Below are 18,260 nucleotides of genomic sequence, written 5' to 3'. Positions count from 1 at the left end.
AGAGCTGCAATGTTTTGTTGTTCCTGCCAGTCCATTAGCAGCAGCACAGTTCCCAGGCCATCGTCCAGCCAGCCTGACAGCAGCTCCCCAGGAAGGACAGAACTGGAACAGGGCCCATGCAGCCAACGGGGATCTGGAGGGCTTAGTAGGGCTCAGATGTACTGACATGTTGGCAGGAAGAAAAACAAAAAAAGAAAGAAAGTTGGGACAGTTTATAGAACTGAAGAGGTCACCTAGTTTCTTGAAGAGACTCAGGAAGAGATGAAGGAGGGTACTTTAGGCCTGGTGATGACACAAATTAAGATCTGGCTAGCATCATCTTTAGTGAGAATTTAGAAAAATTGGGGTTTGCTTACCTATAAATAAAAACCATTGGTTTTAGAAACCTAAACTAAGAGCATGTGTGCAAAAGAACCTATATAAGGAAGCAGAGCTGGACTATAGTTACAGGAGGCCCTGGAACAGCCCATTTCCTTTCTTTGTGCCTTTTTTTATTCATCTCTAAATGTGGAGATGGTAATACGATTGCACTCTTCTCAATTTAAAAATACTTTTCTTCTGAGTCACCTGACAAGTCCTTTTTATTTGCCCCAGCATGATGATTATATTCAGTGAGAGATCTTCCAGAGCCACTTTGTCTGCCCAGTAGACCTTGCTGGAAGCTTCCAGCCCTCATACACTGAATGCAATCAGTCCACAGCTCAGCCACTGATCCCAACCACCCTCCTTGTCTTAAGAATGTGTCAAATCTTTGTGTGTAAGCTGTTTTATTAGGAGGTTCTTGCTTTCATCTCTAGCAATTTGGAGAGATTCCTCCTTTTGAACTTTACTTCCAGCTTTTATGATAGTAATGAGTGAGCCATAGATCCTGCTTTTTGAGAAGCCCGGATGTTATATAAGCATGTCCACACCTTCCCTTCTGTTTCTATCAGGTGCAGCAAAGCAGTGGACAAGGACAAATTGTGGTGGCCCCATTCCCAAGTACTTGAAGGCCAAATCTGTATCTGATGGGACAGGCACATTCCTGGCTACACAGTGGCTGAACAAAAGGTCTCTAATGCAGAAAATCAGGATGCTGATAAGCCCACCGTGAAATAAATTCTGGTATTAGTGGACTGGGCCTAAATTGTAGTACATCAACAGTTTACCATGGTTCAAGCCCATTTCTCGTTTGGGTTACCCTTGACTTATTTACTTCAAAATGCTGTCCTCTGCTGTCTCTCCCTGTCTTCTCAGACACTGAGTCTTGGTTCTGGTCAATTAAATAAGGACCTTGGATACCAAACTTGACCTTTTGGAAATCATATCCACTTATCTATTTATTCATTCACATTATGAAGCAAGAAGTAGGTGTCCCCCGTGTACCCAGCACTGTGCTCCATCATAGAGATGCACAGAATAACAGGAAAGCCTGCCTGCCTTGAAGGAACTCCTGGTTGACTGACTCCTGAGGGTTTCTGGACTTGAATTTTTACTTTAACATTTTGAACTTGTAGTACTGATGCTTCCTTTTCAAGGAAGAACTTGACTTCCCTGATAATACAGAGCATGAATATCTGCCAAATCCCTGTCCCCAACCAGACTTCTAGTTTTGACTTTTCCTCATCCTTCCTGTCTTTGCCTGAAGCCTGGTGACATCCCCTTTGCCTGAGTTTCCTCTTGAGCTTGGAAGTTCTGGCCACATAATGAATGTTAGGTACAAGAGCCTTTGGGCCTGCAGAGCCTCAGTCATGGCAAACCTTTTAGAACTTTCAATGATAGAAAACAGCTGGCTGCGACATGTGTGCCATAGGTTTGCCACCACTGACATTACCTCTGTGGAATCTCCATCCTGTTTGTTTCACTTGGGTTCACCCTCAGCCTGACCACCTGTGGACTATGACAGTTATAAGAGCACAGTATGTCTGAGACCTGGTCTGTAACAAAAGAAAAAAAGTAAGAGCCCAAGGGAAACATTTAGTTGTTTCCCTTTGCAAATGATCCAGTCTCAGACTGAGTTCTCAGGTAGGTGTCTGGTGGCAGAAGCCCTGCCTAGTCCCATGGGAGCCCAGGTCCAGCCAGCACAGGACACCTTGCTGCTTTGCCATCTGCCAAGGTGGGAGGACAGAAAGATGGTTATTGTGTTATGATGGGCAGAGGAAGGCCAGTGGCATCACACCTAATAGACCATCTTACCTGTGAAAGGCTTAGCCTAAATCTAATGTGGACATTCTATAATTGATCTGGACTCTTCTACAATGTTGACACCAAAAGGATTTTTTTTTTCAAACTAAAGGAGCTGTTCTAGATTGAAGATGACTAAAGTAATATGACACATAAGTGATCCTTGATTGGATCCTGGACCGAAAAAAGTGCAACCATAAAGGACAATATAAGGTCAATTGCACATGCAAGTGCATGTGTGTGTATGTGTGTGTGTGTACGTGTAGAAAGAGAAAGAAAAAAATCTAATGTGGCAAAACACTAAATGTTAATCTAAATGGAAAGTATATAGGTATACACTCTATTGTTTTCTCAACCTTACCATAGAGTTGAAATTTTTCCAAATATCAAGTTTAGTACTCTAGAATAGCCTAGTGATTGGGCAATAAAAGAGAAAATGGCATGAGCAGGCTGGCAGGAGCCTTGTTACAGAGTGACAGCACCAGACAGCTTCCAAGCGAGGATCTAGTCCCAAGAAAAAAATGAGGAACTAGGCAAAACTAGTCAAGCTGACCTGCCACAAACAGCAGGAACCTGTAGCTCCTTTTGCACCTGAAAGTTTTGCATCAGCCGAACCATCTGGACACCAGATGCAGTGGCACAGGCAAATTCCAGACCTACTAACAAGCAAAGAATGTGCAGTAATGCCACATGTGGCCTTCAGAGGCCCTGGACTTGGAAAATGCTGAATGATCAACAGGCCAGATAGGATTGAAGCCAGCAGAAACTGACAAGTCAGTCTGCCTGTTGCCCAAGGAGCCCCGAAGCCCAAGGTAGAGGTGGGCGTTCATGTGGATAGGGGGAACATACTGATTAAATTTTGTATTGCCAGTTTAACTTACTGAGTAAGCCCACAGATGTCACTAATTTCCATCTTTTATTCTCTATTTGTAATTTTTTTCTGGCTGTCCCTGTTTCTCTCCTGGTTTTATTCTATTGTGATGTGTGGAAAATATTAAAAGGCCTCTCTCTACATTGTCTTAAAATGCAAAAGTACAATGATGCAAAAAGACAAATCTACAAGGCCGATTTGGGATGCAGCAGTGTAACATGCAGTTTCCAAAGGTCATAGAGTTGAGTGCTAAAGTGACCAAGCTTCCAAGTACTCTGGTTTTATCATCCCCTGGCATTTCCATAAGTTGTCTGGCCCTTGAAGGAATTGCTGATTTCTCCCTTCCAATTCACAGTCTCAGATGTGCTGAGCAGAGCTTCCCCAGTTCTGGACAGACCAGCAGTTTAGCCCGCACCTCTCTGGGCCTCCTGAGTTTTCTCCTCCATACATGAAGACCTACAGAGCAGGGGTCAGCCAGGAGTTAGTATGATAGATCCAGCAAAACTGAACTCTCAGAGGCTCAGAAACAAAGCAGCCATGACAAGTTTTTCTGAAACCATGTATTGGAAGCCAGGAGTAAATGAGTTTCTGGTGCAAGTAAGGAAAACAGCAACTGAGTTTGCTGCCGCTGTGATTACTGTGGAAGATTCAACCTGGAGATGGGTTCTCCTGAGGAACCATAGCATTGGCAGAAGTGGGTTCAGGGCAAACCCCAGTGGTTGTCAATTCCAATCCATCTCTCTGTCTCTCTTTCCCTCCCTCCCTCTCTCCTTCCTTCTGCTTTTTTTTAAGGCAGCAAATCCCTGTGTTCAAATATAAATATTAGGCAAAACCAATTTACAAAAGAGATAAAAACTCATTCCAGTTTGTCTGATTTTTGGTGGGGACTGTGGACCTCCCTGACCCCACCCAGCAGCCCCAGCCCAGGATATTTCAAAGTTTTATTAGGACACTTACAGAACCCAGCTGTTGTGGTATGGATATGTTTTGTCCCCAAGGGTCTGTGTGCTGGAGGTTTGACATCTGGTGTGATGGTAGGGAGGTTTTGGCACCTTTAAAAAAATGAGGGCTGGGGGCTGGGGATTTAGCTCAGTGATGCCTCTGCCTGTCTCTAAGAACAAATTTGTTCCTGAAAGAGTGACTTGTTATGAAAAGAGTGAGGCTGCCGTATCTTGCCATGTCACCTCTCACTTCTGCATGTACTCCCGACATTTTGATGCCAACTTCCACGAGGCTGTTACCAGAGCTGAGCCAGTGCCAGCACTAGAATTATGAGCTAAACTTCTTTTCTTTATAATGTACCCAGCCTTGGATATTTTATTATAGCAACAGAAAAATGACAAACATGCCAGTTTGAAAATCGCCCTTTGATCTCTGATCCCACACACAAGGGGAATATGGTGTCTTCCCTGACCATTCCTCCCTGTGCTTCTTACACAATGTCCATCTAAGATGTTTTTATGCTTCAATATATACCAAGAATTTATCAGATAGGAGCTATTACATTTCTTTCTTAAAGGTCTGGAAAATGTCCTTTGGTGGGAAATGGATAACTCATAATATCTTCAAAAAAGAACATTTACTGAACTTAGTATACAAGGAGTATTTGAAAAATGTATTTAAATTTAAAATTTTTATTACAGAAAAAGACACATTGCTATTAATCATTCTCAAAATACTCCCCCTTTGAACATACTTTCATGCTAACCTTCTTGCCACTTTCTGAAGCAGTTCTGGAAGTCCTCTTTTCTGAGTATCTTTATAAGGTGTGATAAAAATAAATATGAGAATGTTGTTGCCCAGTGACATCCACTGGAAAGGTAGGCTCATGAAAACATCATGGTGTCTCATCATTCACTTTATTCACAGTCTGGCATCATGTGACTTCTAGCTCTTCCCCAAAGTCAAAATGACCCTGAAAGGTAAAATGTTTTGTTTAGGAGGAGTGGGGAGATAGTTTTCCCAACTGTTTTATTTTCTGCACTGCATATATGGCAGTGGTTCCACAAGACTTTGTCTCTCAGGGATGTCAGTGGCATTCTAGTCCGTTTGCATACATTCTATGATGTTCAAACAAAGATGTCATTGCCTCATGACACAATTCTTGGACAACCCCCATCACTCAACAAGGTAAACATTTTGAATCAATTCAGGATATCAAGACAGCCATGACAGAGCAACTGAAGACACTCATGGAAAAGGACTTGTAGAACTGCTTCAGAAAGTGGCAAGTATGAGAAGTATGTTTGGAAGTGAGGTGTATTGGGGGGGGGTCAATGACGATATGTCCTTTACTGTAATATTTTTTTGTGTGTTGTTATCGGGAATTGAACTCAGGACCTCCCTCACACTTGCCAGGCAGGCGCTGTACCACTGAGCTAAATCCCTGGCCCCATAATACATTTTAAAAAATTTAAACATTCACTATATATTTTGATCACACCTCATCCTATTAGAAAAATAAATGTGTGATCTCACTGTTGTGATGTCGAAAGGTCAGCATTCATGGACCCTTTCCTTTACTCCTTCCTGAGATGAAAGACCCCCAAGGCACGGCTTTCCTCACAGGTTCTGTTTGTAATGGCTTTCTGTTAATTCAACATCCTGGCTTCAATGGAACTTGCTTCTTTTTTTTTTTTTCTTCACACCGTATTAGCTGCTTACTTTTCCTGCCATTGACTGCTAGTTAAATTTTCATCTATAAACCCAAACATCATGGACTAAAAAACTGTGGGAAAATTAAGCTCAAAATTAATGGAAATTTCCTTACTGTGAGAACATGGCAACTTATGGTGGGACAGGCCATTAAACAGCTTTATTACATCAGCTATAGCAACAACAACAAAGACTCTTAAAGTGGAAAAAATTTTATTTCATGGGCCTACTATTCATCACAATGAGAACAATATGCTTTTAGTCATTCAGATCAAATTTGTTCAGCATATTCCTTAACTACCTAGTTAGATTTCATTTTATTTCCTTAATTGTCTACGTTTTCCAGCCAGGATGTTGTAGACTGCTAATATACAAATAATGATGAACTGGGGCCAGGAATGTAGCTCAGTGGCACAGTGCCTGCCTGGCAAGCACAGGGCCCTGAGTTTGATTCCCAGTACCAAAAACAAAACAAACAAAAAATAATTATGAACCATCTGTCCCCTGCTCTTATCTCATTGATAGAGACCTGTTGTCCCCATCAGTGTCATTCTGGTAGTCCCCTGGTAGCATCTCACCTGGCCTCACCATAAACTTGAGGATCACCATGGGCTACTACCACTGTCTTTGGCTAGCTTTGTCCCTCCTCCATAATGTCAACTGCCCAGACCTTCATTGTTCATACTGTGTGAAGGTGTTTCCAGGCTGTCACCACCGTCCTCAGTCCTTACACTCTTGAGGCTCATTGCCACTGCCACCAACCTGATACGTGGGGCCTTCAAGTGAAGATGAATATTTTGGAGGTCATGAAATCTTGCCCACGTAGGAGATAGCCCTTTTGTGTAGCACATATCCCTAACAGCACATTACTGAGGCAATGCTACCCATTGTCTTAGAGTATTTAATGTCAATAATGCTTTCAGGCTTTACACAAGGGCCTTTGTCTTCTTGGGTTCGATCCTGGGTACAGGGAGACAGGACTAGAGTTTTGGGAGCCCAGAGTATTCAGAATCATGCCTCCTGCCAGAATCCTTAACAAGCTTTTCTATCTCTCTTCCATTGCATGAGTTCTCTCTTCCAAGTTTATCGGCTCCTCTTAAAAATCTGTTTCTGGACAAGGCAAAAACAAAAGTAACTTTGTAGGCTCTTCTACCCATCAGTATGAATACTGTATTTTAAAAAAATCCAGATGTCTTTGGTTACATCAATCATCCATTGCAAAGTTACTCATTTTCTTTTGCCTTGTCCTTTTAACCTCTGGGGATCAAATGATTGACAAATTAGTAAGGTTGTTACTAATCATTTGACTCATACTAACCCCATAAGTATGAAGTGCATCATTCTTATTTCTCCACCTCAGCATTCTGATGCCTAAAGTAACTCTACCTGAATTCATCTCTATTAAGCTGCAGAGAAATTGGAACCCTCATACATTGGTGGTGGGAATGTAAAATGGTGTAGCCACTTTGGTAATCAGTTTGACAATTCTTCAAAAAGTTAAACATAGAGTTACCATATGACCCAGCAATTCCATCCCTAGGTTTACCAAGAGAATTGAAAACACATACACACAGAAGCTTGTACACAAACATAGCAGCACTATGCATCATAACACTAAACTGGAAACAACTCAAACGTCCATCAACTGATAGACAGTTAAACAAAACAGGATACATCCGTGCAGTGTGATTCTATTCAATCATAGAAAGGAATGACGTACTGACACATGCTACCACTTGGGTGAACCTTAGAAACATTAGGCCAAGTGAAAGAAGTTAGACACAAAAGGCAACATGTTGTAGGATTCCATGTATTTGAAATGTTCCGAATAGGCAAAGCCATAGAGACAGAAAACTGATCAGTGGCTGCCAGAGACTGGGATGAGAAAGGAATGGAGAGTGACTGCTGATGGACAAAGGGATGATGAGAAATGTTCTGAAATTAGATAGTGAATACAAGCTTGTGAATACACAGAAACACTGAATTAGACCAGGCATAGTGGCACACACCTATGATCCCAGCTACTCAGGAGGCTGAGGTAGGAAGAGCACAAGTTTGAGGCTTGCCTGGGAAACTTCCAAGATTCTATCTCAAAACAAAATTGTTAAAGGGCTGACAGGTGCTTCAGTAGTAGAGTGCTTGCCTAGCACACCCTGGGTTCAAGCCCCAGTGCCACAGACAAACACTGAGGGATATACTTTCTATGATTGTTTGTTTGTTTGTTTGTTTGTTTTGAGACAGGGTCTCTCTAGGTAATGCAAGCTGGTCTTCCCCCCACCCCCTGGTACTGAGAGGCTGCCCTTGAACTCACTATGTAGCCCAGGCTAGCCTTGAACTTGAGGTGATCCTCCTGCCTCAGCCTCCTGAGTATGGGATTACAGGCATGCCCCACCACACCCAGTTGAATTATATATTTTAAAGAGGTGAATGTTATGCGAATTATATCTCAGTTTTAAAATATGGATCTGTACTGTATATTAAGCAGTCAGTGCTAAAAAGAGCCTCTTTTAGGGCCGGGGATTTACCTCAGTGGCAACCTGCCTCAAAAGTGCAAGGTCCTGAGTTTGATCCCCAGTACTGGAAAAAAAAAAAGAAAAGAAAAAAAGCCTCTTTTATGGAAAAAAATTAAATAGCTACTCTCTCTCTTTTTTTTTTTTTTTTTTTTTGAGACAGGGTCTCACTATGTAGTTCAGGCTGGTCCTGAATTCACTATGTAGCCCAGGCTGGCCTAGAGCTCATGGCGATCCTCTTGCCTCAGCCTCCCCAAGTCCTGGGATTACAGATATGCACCCCCATGACCTGCATAGCTGCTTTCCTGATCTATGTTTATAATAAATTATAGCTTTCCCATAAAAGGTAGAATATTTTTAAAGCCTAAGTAGAGAGGAATATGTGCTTTTATATATATTCATTCAGCAAATAGCACAAGATGGCGCTATCACAGGCACTTCATAGATAGTGGTGACTAATGCACCCCTGCTCCCCACATGCACTGAGAGATCCAGGCATTTTTCACACAGCTCGACAAGGGCTACATCTGGTGAAGGATTAGGCTCTTTGGGAATACATGAGAACCCCAGACTCAGGGGTGAGAGCCCAAGGAGATCTTCCTGGGGCCTTTGACTCCAAACCGAGATCTGGAGTTGAGCCAGAGCAGGAGGAGGAAGGTTCCGGGAAGAACGTGTGTACAGAGTCCATGGTGAGAGAGGAGACAGGATGTTCTGGGAGCCAGCACTGTTCAGAATGGCTCTGGAGAAAAGGTTCAATCTAAGCATTTGGCATGAACAGTCTATCCTGTGTGGGAATTCGCTACTTTTGCTAGGGTTCCAACTTGTGCAAGTTCTTCTATGAGCTTTACTCTGTGTTAAGAATGTTTTCAGCTGCAAGTAACAGAAGTTCCCACTCCCACTGGCTGAAAGATTAAGGACACTTATTTCATATAACAGGAAGACTACAGGTAAGGTACACTTCAGAGTTGGTAGATTCTATAGCTTAACAATGTCTTTAGGGAGTTAGCCTCCCCCACACTCTTTCTCCCTTCTCCCTGAGGCCAGTGCCCCTCCTTGAGACAACCTGCTTTCTTCTTTCATCAAGAGATACACTTACTTCTCTTTTCTGAAAGCCCCCGGCAAGTCTCCTCTGGCATCTCATTGGCACAAATTCCTCCTTGTCGGAGAGGAAGAGTCATCCTGAGTGGGTGGGCTTCATAGACTGTCTTCCACTTTAGCATCCAAAAATAGGCCCAAGTCCAACTTCAAAACATGGTGCATAGGGCTCGAGGTTTAGCTCAGTAGTTCCACCACCTGCCTCACAAGTACAAGGTCCCAAGTTCAATCCCTGGTACAAAACCCACCCCCCAAAAAACCCCAAAAACATGGTGCATAGATATGGTTTTTATTCTAGGTTTAGGGAGAACTGGTTATTGTACTGACTTCCTAAAAATTATCTTTGAGCTTCTTTCTTTTCTCACAGTCCACTATTTGCCTCAGCTCCCACATCTCTTTCCCTCCACCCCCTCATCCTCCCTCAACCTCTTATAGTCACATTGGCTGTTGGCATTCTTCCTACTCTCTCTTTATGTCTCTCAGCTTGTATTTTCCAGCCAGCAGAAACAGTTCCCCCAAACCTGCTATACCATGGAACAAAATTTCAGCTCTCCTCCCACATGCTCCAATGGCTTCCTCGTCACTCTGCCACTCATTCAACAGGACATACACAAGTTCACATCAGTGTTTGTAATAACAAAGAAAGAAAGAGAGAAGGAAAGAGACAAAGAAAAGAAATCTTATTCTAATTTCTTCAAACACTTTTAACTCAATGGGTTTATTAATCATTAATACTAAAAGTTATAAGGCTGGGGACAGAGCTGAGTGGTAGAGTGTTTGCCTGGCATATGTGAGTCCTGGGTTCAATTCTCAGTGCTTAAAAAAAAAGCTATGAATAAGTCACACAGAAATTGTTCTCTGCAAAACAAAAACATAAAGAAATCAACAAAAAAGAGGATGGTTTAAAAAAATACCACAAATCAAGTCTAAAAACAAATAAAATGTTGAGACATAGTTGTAAAATACCTTATAACTTTCTTAACAAATCACTGAAAGAACATCCTAGAGCAAAAGATAAGAGCTGTTATTTAGCAAAGGTGAAATAACATTTATTTAAATTTTTTTGCCTATCAGATTGGCAAAGATTAAAAAATGTACTAATGCACAGTGTTGGCATGAATGTGGAGCAGTAGGCACTGTTGATGAGAGCATTAGTTGGAACAATTTTTCTGAAAGACAATCTGCATCTATATCAAAATTTAAAATATAGTACTTTTGACCAAATTACTAACACTGTGAGGAATTTATTCTAAGGCAATATTTAGGCAAAGGCAAAAAAATGTAGGCACACATATTCATTATAGCCTCCTATAGCAAAAATTCAATAACTTTTCTGTCTAGCTTTTCAGGATATTAATGAACAATGATAAATTTGTGTTTACAAAGACTTGATAACTGACTACATCCCCAAAATCTATCTCAGTTCTTGGCCTACTGTATTTCCCTGAAAATAAGACTAGGTCTTAAATTAATCTTTGCTCCAAAAGATGTAATAGGGCTTATCAGGAGATATTTTATTTTTTCATGCACAGCAATCTACATTTATTCAAATATAGTCATATCATCTTCTTCTAGAACAGTAGTAGCAAACCTATGGCATGGGTATTATTTGTTTTTCTTTTCAAGACAAAAGATGTCAATGTGTGAGTTGGTTTTTTTAAACTAAAACCTCAGTATTTCAGGTTCAGTTTGCACTCTGTGATAAATAAGTGGGTTTGGGATTGCAGTTTGGGCACTTGTCTCTAAAAGTTTCGCCATCACTGTTCTAGAATATCATCATAACTCTACAAACCCCGAATTCTAACCTGAATTTCTTGCAACTCCATTTCCTATAAAACCATTGGCCCCAGTCTCTCATGTCCAGCTATAGAGCTGTCCTTAAATGAGCACTTCTTGTCCATGTAGCCTGCTCATAATGCATTGGCAACACAGCTGTGAGTGATTTTATCCCATGACTTCTTCACCCAACTCATGACCTCTTGCAAGCTAAGGCTTTACAGAGTTTCTGTTACATCAAGTGTTACTGGAAGACTTACAAGACAGGAGCGGCAACAAAAATGCTGATAGTTGAGAATGGTGGTCCACACAGAAGTGATGAATTGCAGGTACCAAAATTCAGAAAATATTTTTTATTTCACACAAGTGCACTAAGTACATCTGTTACACGATGTATTGATTATGAAGATTCATATCAGACACAACCATGTCTGTTCATTATTCAGTGTGCACATTATTCATGTGTTGTGTCTGTGCTACAGTGGGCCACTCGGCAGTAAGTCTCAAGTTCATCTGTTTACACAGGTGTTTACCTCTTGTCCAAAGGCACCTGCTTGGGTATTTACAAATACTTAATTATAATTTATATTATTATTTACTTTAAGTATTAATGTCCCTGGAAGTGGGGTCTAGAGTGCTCAGGGGTGAGAAGAGGATAGGAAACAGGCCAGGGCTGTCTCCCCTGTTGACACAGCCCCCAGTGGAACTCGGAGGACCTCAATGATGCTTGATTTGAAATTGGCCTTCTAGGTCCTTGTGAAGGTATATTTGTAAAGGTAGGAGGATTAAATAAGCTATTTACAGCTATGTTGACTTGACTTATAAATTTTATATTTATGTACCTGCTATTTATATTTAGATACCTGCTTAAATATACAAATGTGTATTCTTAAATTTGTATTTAAGCAGACTCATTTGCATTCTAGCCCTCTGTTCCCCAAATGTTAGGGATGGAGACTAGAGACAGGCATGACACCAGTAGACCAGTAGTCTTCTAAGGAACTCTGTCATCTGAGAGATTCTACAAAGGAGCATAGATGTTGCTCTTTAATGTCATGGACAACTTAGACCTAGACCAGTCTTGGATGACATTTGTGGCTCCCCAGTACATTTGCTTGGTACTCTGCATGCTCCAATGAATATGTAAGTCAGAAGATCAATGACAAAAGGCCTAAAGTATATCTAGTTCAGCAACCAAAGCAATACTTATTAAAGAATAACTCTGAAGCTGGACATGGTGGTGCACAACTAGAATCTCAGCACAAGTTCAAACCCAGCCCAGACAACTTAGCAAATTAGTGAGCCAGTTTCAAAATAAAAAATAGAAAAAAGGTTGGGGATATAGTCAGTGTAAAGGCTGTGGGTTCAATCCCCTGTACCAAAGAAAAAATGACCTGAAAAGCCAAATACTTTCTAAAAATGAACAATAGTTTTCCCAAGCACTCAGAGCCTAAAGCTATATCAGTATTTGGACTAATTTGGTGGCGAAGAAAAATTGCTTCCCATAAAGCTTACTGGAAAAGTGTTGCTTCCTGGGAGGGTTGGCTTGGGACTATGCCCAAATTTGAGGCGCGATAAAAAATAATAACCAAGGAAGCCCAGCATGGTGGCACATGCCTGTAATCCCAGCACTCTTGTAGACTGAGGCAGGAGGATCAAAAGTTCTATTCCAGGGGCTGGGGATTTAGCTCAGTAGCACCGCACCTGCCTCGCAAGCGCAAGGTCCTGAGTTCAATACCCGGTACCCAAAACAACAAAAGTTCTATTCCAGCCTGGGCATTTAGTGACTTAGGAAGACCCTGTCTCAAATAAAAAATAAAAAACGGCTGGGAATGTAGCTCAATGTGCAGTCTGTAATTCAATCCTTTTGAATCTTGGTCCTTCTGGTCCAAGAACCAAAAAAACCAAAAGGAAGGCAAAACAAAAATACTGCTGCCCAAAGACAAGCACTGTTAATATTTTCCTGCTTCCTTGTAGCTTTTTCCAAACACACTTTTTAAAAACACAGTTGAGGTGGGACATGGTGGCACATGCCTGTAATCCCTCCCAGTACATGGGAGGCTGAGGCAAGAGGATTGCTGTGAGTTTGAGGCCAGACTGGGCTACATAGCAAGTTCAAGGCCAGTCTGACCTACATAGTGAGAACTTGTCTCAAAAAACAAAAACATAGTTGAGGCTGGGCATGGTGGTGCACACCTATAATTCTAGCACTCATAAGGCTGAGGAAGGAGGATCACCATGAGTTCAGGGCTACCATAGGCTACATACGTAGTTCAAGGCCAGCCTGAACTACATAGTGAAACCCTGTCTCAAAAACCAATGCAAATAAATAAACAAAAACAAAACATAGTTGAGACTATACTTAATGAATAATTTTATGATCCACTTCTTTTTCAATTCAATGTTACATCAAACATTCCTCATGTGCTAGGGCTGGGGATTTAGCTCAGTGGTTCCACCGCCTGCCCCACAAGCACAAGGACCCAGGTTCGATCTCTGGTACCAAAACAAAAACAAAAATGAATATTCCTCATGTCCTTAAAAACTGTTTCAAGAAAAATCTTCATAGTTGCATAATTTACTATCTTATGGATATCTTACAATTTATTTAACCAACCCCTGTTTTTGGACATTCAGGTTGTTTGAAGGGTTTTTTTTTTTCTCCCTCAAGTATAAGTAAATCTGCTGTGAACATAATTACTTAAAATTCTTCATCTGCATTTCTGTGTATTTCCTTAAGGCAGATTCCTAGCTCAGAAGTTACTGGGTCATAGGGAAATGACACATTTAAAGGCTCTTATGAAATGTGGCCAAATTCCTTTCTTAAGAGATTGTTTCAAGTTGGGTATAGTGGTGCATGCCTGTAATCTCAGTACTGTACTCTGGGAGGCTGAAACAGGAGGATTGCAAGTTCAAACCCAGCCTGGGAAATTTAATGACTTAGCAAGACCAAAATATTTAAACAATAGCTGGGGATATAGTCCAGTGTGAAGGCTGTAGGGTCAATCCTCAGCACATACACACCCCCAGAGAGAGAGAGACAGAGAGAGACAAAAGAGAGACGAGTCGAGAGACGAGCCGAGAGCCTGCGGTGTGTGGTGATGGAGCCTCACTTCTGAGGACAAGACTGGAAGGCAGCAGCGTCATGGTCCTGCTGCACTGCAGAAGTGCTCAGCTTCTTGATCCTGAGAAGAGCAAACTTTAAAGAACAATAATCATGATTATTTTTATTAAATGTGTAAAACTTACACATTTTAAAAAATCACTTTTACATGTTTGCTCACTTTGTTGTTTTGAACCCCACAACTATGCCCCACCTGAAACAATGGGAGGATATTATTCCCATTTGAAAGATCAGAAAACAAAATGACTCAGTGGTTTTTCCAGAATCACTAGCTGGTAAATGTCAGGAACACACAACTTCTGACTCCTATTTCAGAATTATTTCCACTAGCTTACCTTGACGCCTTCTCATCTTGCTGTATGGTTTCTCTGGCTCTCAAGGTAGGGACACCCATAGTGCTTCTCACACTTTCCTGTGCACAGTAAATCTAATCTCGTTATAGTGCAGAACCTGGTCAGCAAGGGCAGGGCCCAAGATCTGATGCTTCTAACAAGTTCCCAGATGATACAAGGCCACTGGTTGTGAACCTCACTCTGTGAGGTGTTCTCAACCCCCCCATTTAAAAAAGTCTCTCTATGTTGGCCAGACTAGTCTTGAACTAGAGATCCTCCTGCTTCAGCCTCCCAACCAGGTACCTAGGATAATAGGTGTGCCCCACCATGCCTGGCTCTCTCAAAGTCACTTTGATTTTTGATTTTGTTTTTTGTGAGATAGGGTCTCACTATGTAGTTCAAGCTGGCCTTGAACTCACTATGTAGCCCAGGCTGGCCTAGAACTCATAGTGATGCTCCTGGCTTGGCTCCTGAGTGCTGGGATTACAGGCCTGTGCACCATGCCTGCATCAATGTCACTTTTAAAAGCAAGGTATGAGACAGTTTCTCAAATTTTTTTCAGCCATAGTATTCCATATTTCAATATTTTCACTGAAGATTAAATTGTATTATATCTAGAAGCTATTTATCATATAGAATCCAGAATGAGTTCCAGAATGTATAGATCAGCAGGTTAAGGTCAGTAATTGACTACAGCTTGGACTCCATAATTTTCTGCCACAATTTCAAATAATGAACTAGAAGGCAAACCCCCACATATGTATAAGGAAGAAGTTCTTCAAAGCATAAATTACAAGACCAGCATAATGTTGAATATGTATTTACCCAGGAGGCAAGAACTATCCCCAGAGAAGTTAACAAAGAATGCAAAGTCCACGACTAAGTATTCCAAGGGAGGGCATTCCAGACAGGGGCCGCGGCCTGGGGAAGGCAGAGGAGAGAGGGATGAGTCACATGCTCTAGGGATAGTGAAGAAATGGTTTGGGAAGAATGTATAATTCATGTAGGGAGATAAGATTGGAAGTGCAACTCCAGGTCAGATTTGTAGAGCCTGTGGATGCTCATTTGAATTTAGACCTTTATCTGTTAGTGTATAGGCATGTGCAACTGAAGAGTTTTGAGCAAAGGAGTGATGTGATGAAGTGGTGTTAGGAAGATGAGTTTTCAGAAGGCAATGAGTGCAGTGTTGAAAGGCTAACGCCATATTTAGGCATGAGAGAATGTCACCAGGAATGAAAATGGATGGGTACAGAGAGATATTGTAAGGGCAGAAGGAAGTAATAGATTGACTACACTGGCTAACCACATGCAGCAAGTGATGGAAGTGTTTCTGGTGCATCTCTGAGGTTTGAAATCTGCATGATAGAAAAGTGATGATTCCATTAACAAAAGTAGGGCTATTGAGGAACATGTTGACTTAAAGCAATTTCCTCTGGATGCACAACCACAACAATTATCCCAACCAACTTCATATCCTGGCATGGCCCAGAAGATTATGATCATAATGGCAGAAGAAAGATTATTTGGAGTAACTTTGCCTTCGTTTTCTGATTATTAGTTAAACATTCTGTCTTTTATCCATAAAGATAGTTGCTGGGCTTACAATTGGCTTTCCAGGAATGATAGATACACACAGATTTCTGCCTTCCCTTCTACCCCTCATTACAACTGTCACTGGTGGAGTAAAAAGAGACATTTCCTTGCTGAGATCAGGACAGACCAAGGCCTCTGAGGGGCTCAGACTGAAAGAGCGGCATTGTGGATTCTGGCCTTCTGCCTACTCCCATCATATGTGCCTTTCTAAAGGATTCATCTAATCCTGATTTCATTCTGATTTAGAATGCTCCACTCGGAACTGGCTGACTGAAATCAGTTATTCTTTTACAACTCAGTTCAACTCACAAGTATACTTGCTTCAATGCCTTATAGCAGCCTTGTCCTCAGAATAGCACAGCTTTTTGCAGCCAAGGGCAGACCTTTACACACCATTGGCAGCTTCTTCTCAGCAGAGCTCAAGGGAGCCTGAGAGGAAGAAGCCCAGACATGCATGTGACATTCTCCTTTTTGCATCATTTTGCTCCATTGTCTTTTTCAGTGGTTTGACCTCATAACACAACTGTAAGGTGTTTTTGGAAAGCTGAAATATGTTCATAGCTCTTGAAGTATAAGCAGAAGATTTTTAACTAAAATAAATCCAATAATAAAAACATTTTTGAAAAGAAGATTGGTTTTATGAAAGCCAGATGTTTTCATCAAATTCCAACTGAAATAGCTCTGTGGGTGGATTTTTTCTTCTCATTTTTTAAAATTACAGATAATTAACAAGAATTTGTGAAACACCCACTCTGTACAGAGCACAATCATAGGGCTGCCATTGTGTAGGGTTCAAAATAAGTTACTAGTTCCATAAGGCCAATGAAAGAGTTTATTTTTTCCTTTCTACAGGAGTCATCTCCTAATTTAGATCAACTATATTTCAATAGTAGAAGTATGTGGCATCAGATAGCATGATTTATCATAAATTTGCAGTTGAATGCCAAATGAGATATGATTATGCTATGAAGACACTAAAGAAAGGGTTTCTCTAGTCCCTGCCCTCTCCTGGCTTCTGGCAGAGCAGTTTTAGTGGTGAGGGAGACGTTCCAAGCCTGAAGAACAGACAGCTGTAGCATCACCGTTCGGCACAGCAGAGATGAGTAATGAATTCTCAGGATAGCTCTCTGGTTTTGTTTGGCTACAAAAACCTGACTTTTATTTTTATTACTCTTCTCAACCATTTCTTGAGCCAGGGCCTGACATAGGCAAAAAAAATTAGTCCAGATACAGCTACAATCACAGGATAGTCTTTAAGAATGGACAACTGATTCAAAACAAATGATTATTTCAATCACATTCACACAGCAGGAAGATACCTAAAACCAAATAAATGCTCCATGCTTGCGAAACAACAAATCCACAGAAGGCAGATAGGACTCTGCAGGAAACCAGCAAGATGCTGGTAGTTGCTTGGGTTGTTTGGCAAGATCTTTTTTACATACACTTTTCAGAAAGTTTCTTATCTGTGGAACCAGCTGAGTTCTTTCAAATGTCACTTCATTTTGACATTCCCGATGAGGACTAAAGCTTGGTTTATTGGCTGTCTCTAAGCACAAGCTCAAGTGGATAATCTAGAGAGGTCGCTGGATGACTTGGCTCAAAAAGAACTCTTCGTAATTTGGAGCCTATTTCAATTATGTTTTACTTTCAGTAAATGGAGTAAAATGCACAGAAACTAAACAATTTGTATTTTTTCAAGCTTTGCATTTATTGTTTGCAATAGCGTCCCAAATCTTTCTAGGTAATAGGTTCATCAAGTTTTATAAAATTAAAATATCATTGAAAGGTACTGTTGCTTTTACTTAGTTTAGAAAGTTAAATTCATTGGCATTAAACCTCAAACTAAAGAGGAGGGAGGGAGAATGGAGAGGAGAGGAAGAGGATGAGAAAAGAATATATTTTATATACATGTACCAACTCCCCATGATGAATATAGTCATTATGTACTGTAAACACGTACTAATAAAAATTTTTAAAAAAGAAAATCAATTAAGCATGCCTATAATCCAAGCACTCTGGGAGGCTGAGACAGGAGAATTACAAATTTAAGTCCAGAATGGGCAATTTAGCAAGATCCTACCTCAAAAAGGAAGGGATAGGGGAGGTAGGGAATATAGCTCAGTGCAAAAAGAAAAGAA

The 18,260-nt window shown here is 41.0% G+C and overlaps 1 protein-coding gene across 6 annotated transcripts in view; it reads left to right on the top strand.

The window, feature by feature from the left end:
• The window catches only part of Slc38a9 (solute carrier family 38 member 9), a 141,425-nt gene extending 123,165 nt beyond the window's left edge, over nucleotides 1-18,260 (top strand). For all 6 annotated transcript variants that reach the window (XM_087189382.1, XM_087189387.1, XM_087189383.1 and 3 more), the window contains one exon: nucleotides 1-18,260. This exon is cut by the window's left edge and continues 28,966 nt beyond it. The gene's annotated coding sequence lies outside the window, so the exon portion shown is untranslated.

This window comes from Heterocephalus glaber, unplaced genomic scaffold, assembly GCF_053883595.1.
Source record: "Heterocephalus glaber isolate CG9 unplaced genomic scaffold, H.glaber_assembly_v1.0 deba00001538, whole genome shotgun sequence".
NCBI classification, from domain to species: domain Eukaryota; kingdom Metazoa; phylum Chordata; class Mammalia; order Rodentia; family Bathyergidae; genus Heterocephalus; species Heterocephalus glaber.
The sequence above is the reverse complement of the archived record's forward strand: the minus strand, read 5'-3'. Positions and strand labels throughout refer to the sequence as shown.